The sequence below is a fragment of the Aythya ferina genome (genome assembly GCF_964211825.1).
Source record: "Aythya ferina genome assembly, chromosome: 4".
Taxonomy (NCBI): Eukaryota; Metazoa; Chordata; class Aves; order Anseriformes; family Anatidae; genus Aythya; species Aythya ferina.
Window position 1 is genome coordinate 77,791,585 of NC_140300.1, and position 4,882 is coordinate 77,796,466.

The 4,882-nt window shown below is 50.7% G+C and overlaps 1 long non-coding RNA gene across 1 annotated transcript; it reads right to left on the reverse strand.

The window, feature by feature from the left end:
* Positions 1 to 1,045: 1,045 nt before the first annotated feature.
* Positions 1,046 to 4,236, reverse strand: LOC311436425. Its single transcript, XR_014692835.1, has 3 exons — positions 4,170 to 4,236; positions 3,810 to 4,083; positions 1,046 to 1,371 (listed from the first exon to the last, which is right to left on the reverse strand). It is a non-coding gene; the product is annotated as an uncharacterized lncRNA (long non-coding RNA).
* Between the last annotated feature and the right edge of the window lie 646 nt (positions 4,237 to 4,882).

Genomic DNA, 4,882 nt, shown 5'->3' on the forward strand with positions numbered 1-4,882 from the left:
GTGGTGGAAGCTGGGGCAACGGTGGTACTGGTGGCGATACCACAGCCACCGGAGGGGGAGCCGCCAGGGGTGGATTGTTAGGATATGGAGGTGGTAGCTTATCCAACGGCTCACGTTTATCTTCTTTTTCTTTTTCATGTTCTTCTTGTTCTTCAAATTTCTTACCTGCTTTTAGTGTAAATATTGAGGCTGGAAAAGGAAGTGAAGTCCTCCTGATCCATAATCCTGCATAATCACTTTCTTCCTGGCTAAAAGGTTCCTTTGAATTAACATGGATATTTAAGGCCTGGCAAATCCAGTCTTCGAAGGTTCCAAAAACAGGCCAAAAGACATGTAGTCTTAAAGGCTCCTTTGGCCATTCTGTCACACAATACTGGACCATTTTTAATTTACTTTTTCCTTTTCTGGGGTCCCTATCATTCCAATTTCTAATCGTTATTCCTAATGGACTTTCTGGTGGTATGACTGGTAATTTGCTCCCTTTCTTCTGGTCTCTGGTCTTTGATTTTGTCTGACCCATCTAGGAATTTTACTATGGCAATTCCCATAGCCCTTGGTTACCTTAGTAAGAGTGTCTTGCAGGGGGTCGAGGACCTATCACACACCCACAAATCCTATAGGAATCCCTTTGGTCCTTCACCGGCCAAGTCCCTTGCGGGAGATTGGAACCGCGGTTAGAAGACCTCCACAATCGCTTCGGAACTAAGTTCCATCTCAGTCACACTCTTACACACACAGGCAACCGAACCCCACCCAACCGAACGGTATACGCTTTAAATGCTTACGACTCCGTCATCTTCGTTCGGATCTTCACACACACAATTATGGGCAAAATATAGTGCTGCAGCTGGCAAGGGAGCTGAAAAAAAGAATCAGAAACTTTGCTTACCTTTATTCAGGTTTAAGATGCCATTAGTTCCGACCTGACTCAAACAGCAGCCACCAAATGGTGGGGGTGCCTCTCCTAGATCAAACCAGAAATCAGGAACCAAAGCCCTCCCGGACGAGAGCCCACTTGTAATAAATGACTGGGTCCCAAATAGGATTGCAATTGAAATTTACAATTTATTAAATGAATAGAGGTAAGCAAGCAGCGCTGGGTGCGCCAGGAGTCTCTGCTCCACCAAGACACACACAAGTTACATCAGGCGGCTGGTTTTTATGCTGCTAGGCTAATACATATTCATTACTACTTCTACAAAAGGCAGGGTTATTCTAATTAGTTCCCAGAATCCAAACCCTCCCACTGGTGCAGGCGTTATCAGTCTCCGGTGGTCCCTCTGGGGGCCGCTCGTACTGAAGGCTCGTAGTCTTCCTCCCAGGCTTTTCTCTTGTCCATCTCCTTTGTCCATCTTGGCTGGATGGCAGACACTTGCATAGTGTCCCATGCAACAGTTGTAATAGTTAGCAGTTATTCTGAAACCCCTTTGTTCTCTTATCCTCTATTGACCGGAATTGCTGGACCATTCCTTTGCAAGATTCAAGAACTATATATATTAACCACTCTGGTTTTCTTAGACTTTTCATCATATCATGCGGCCCTAGCATTGTTCCATATTGACACGAATCAGATGAACTCATTTCACACTGTTAAGCTGTCTTATCACTGCAAGCATATCTCAATACCACCTTCCTTCCCTCTACAGGATGTAACTGCGCAAAAACAACATTTTTATTCCCACAACCTTGATCCCCTTACCCTGAAATCCTTATTCCCCTTAAACCTAACAACTCTAACCACAACCCTAACCCTTATTATCAACCCCCTAACGCTAATAACACTGACCTTAATCCAAACCCCAAACCGCCCCTAACCCCAGACAACCAACAACGAAACACACACACACAAAGATGGAAACTACAAAAAAGGCAAAACCCACGATACAGGCCCCAAATCACAAATACGCAACCAAAATGCTACAGAAAAGCCCCAGATGCAGGCCCCAAATGCTACTGCTAGGCCTCAAAAGCTCAAGATGCATCCCAAAGCAAAAATGCAGACCCCAAACGTTACAGAAAAGCCCCCAAACCCAGGCTGCACAAGTCTACAAGCAGGCCCCAAACTGCCAACAGAAGCAGGCACCAACCACACCCAGATGCAGACCCCAACTGCCCACAAGCAGCTCCTACCCCACCACCCCCTCCCAAGAACTGGACTCCACCCAGACACTGGCCCAAGACCCGGGCCCGTCCCCCGCCATCCCCCCTACCCTCCCCCCCGACACAGGTGTACAAGCAGCTCACAACCCGCCCCTTCAGAGACCGGTCCCACTCCCCCCCCCCCTCCCCAAGACACAGGATGCGGAGGTGTACAACCAACTCCCAACTCCCTCCCCCTCAAAGGGAGGCCCCAAAGACCCCCAAATGGAGGCTCCTAGAGTGAACAAGCACCTCCCAACTCCCCCAGGCACAGGCCCACCCCCCCCCCCCCCAAACACAGGCCACAGAGGTGTATAAACAGCCCAGACCCCCCTCCAAGACCATGGCCCCTATAGTGTACAAGCAGCTCCCAACCACCCACAGATGCAGGCCCCAACCCTTTTCAAAAGGGAGGCACCTAGAATGCATGAGCAACTCCCAACCCCCCTCAAATAAAGACCCCAAAAGTGTACAAGTAGCTCCCCCCCAGAGACAGGACCCAAAGGTGTACAACCAGTTCCCAACACCCCTGAGACACAGGCCACAACCCCCTCCCCAGACACAGGGACCCAAATTCTACAAGCAGCTCCCAACCCCTGCCAGGCAGGCCCCCTACCCTATACAAGCAGCTCCCAACCCTCCCCCCCCGCCCCGAGGGAGGCCCCCAAGGCCCCCACAAACACAGGCCCCTACAGTGTACAGGCAGCTCCCAGCCACCCCCAGATGCTGGCCCCGAAGTTGTACAAACAGCTCCCAGCCACCCTGCAGAAACAGATTCCTACATTGTACAAGCAGTTCCCAGCCCGCTAGACACAGGCCCTGACCCCCCACACATGCAGGCCCCAAAGGTGTACAAGCAGCTCCCACCCCTCCCCCAGACGCAGGTCCCAAGCCCCCCCCCCCAAACACAGGCCCCTACAACCAGCACCCAACCCCCTACCCCCGATGCCAGGCCCAAAGGTGTAGAAGCAGCTCCAAACCTCCTCCCTCAACCCAGGCTCCAACAGTGTACAAGCACCTCCCAACCAACCCTCCCCTTCCCCCCCCCCCCCCCCCCCTTCCCCCCGACACAGGCTCCAAAGGAATACAAAGAGCTCCCACCCCTCCCCCAGATGCTGGTCTCAACCCCCCCCCGCCCCCAGAAGCAGGCCCCAAAGGTGTAGAGTCAGCTCCCAACCCCCTCCATGCTGGCCCCTAGGGTCTACAAGCAGCTCCCCCCTTGCCCCCAGATATCGGCCCCCAGACACAGACCCCAAAAGCCTAATCACAGGCCCTGAACTCTAGAGGCAGGCTCCAAAACCCAGGACAAAGCCCCAGTGGTTCGAGACAGGGCCCAAATCCCAGACACAGGCCCCAAACGCTAAACATATGCCAAAAAAAGTATTAGTGCTGGTGCCAAATGTTACAGACAGGCCCAAAAGCCCGAGATGCTCAAGGCTGAGACGTAACTTGGCTTTCTGAATTACTGGAAAGCAGCTTTCATTCTCAGATAATTGTGTGCAGGCTAGATAGGATGGGGCTTCAGGCACCTCTTCACCTGAGGAAACACATTGCCATCAGGCACCGCTGTGCCAGACAAGCTTGTTCTGCCAGAACACCCTACTCAGATGCACTGTGGCATTCAAGTGAACTGCTTTCATGCAAATATAACGACTGATGTTACAACCCACCTTGCCTGTGGCACCTGATGAACAGAAGAGTAAGCCACCGCAGCGCTTCAAAACCATCCCTGCACGTGCCGCTCCTTGTCGCTCTCTGGCCTTATCTCATATCCTTATCCACTTCTGTGGAGAGCCTGCCACGGCACCTGCAAAGCAAGACGGACACCTTTCATAGTCACCTTGTGCTACTTGGTCGTTCTGCTCCAACCCAGCTCATGACCAGCCCCTCTTCTTACACAGCTCTTCAGAGTGCAGTTTGCTCCTTTGAGCCTGTGCGAGACACCTGTGAAAGAAAAAGAAACGCATAGGCCGATGCAGCATCCAAAGACACAGCACAACTAGGTAAGTTACTCTCATCTGCTCCCTTACCTCTGCCGCTTACCAGCCCCCGAGGCAGATGCTTCAATCTACCCTCTTCAAACAGCTACAACACCTCTAAAAGACAAAGAGGGGATGCTTAGAGGAACAGTGAGACCTACAACACAACTGCTACATCTGTTCCTCACTCACCTTGCCAGAGGCAGCTCTGCGTGTGACGTCCCAGGTTGTACACTGCGTTACCTAACCCTTACCGTAACCCTTACCCTAAACCTTCTCACCCTTACCATTACCCAAATCCTTACCTTTACTTTTTCCTTACCCTTACTCTTTAACCATAACCTTACCCTTACCCTATACCTTACTCCAACCCTTCCCCTTACCTTCCCCTTCCCCTTCCCCTTAACCTAACCCTAAACCTTAAAGCTTACCGTAAAGCTTACCCTTTCTGCTACACTTACCCTTAGCCTAAATCTAAACCTTACACTTACCCTTAGCCTAACCCTCACCCTTACCATTACCCATACCCTTATTCTTACTCTTACCCTAACCCTTACCTTTACACTTACGGTTACCATTAACCTTACCCTTACCCTAACACTTATCCTTAACCTAACCCTTACCCTAAACCTTACACTTACTCTTAACATTAACCTTACCCTTAACCTTTAGCTAATACTTAATCTTACGTTTTTCTCACCCTAACCCTATAATTAACCATAACCATTACCCTAACACTTAACCTTACCCTTACAATAAGCCAC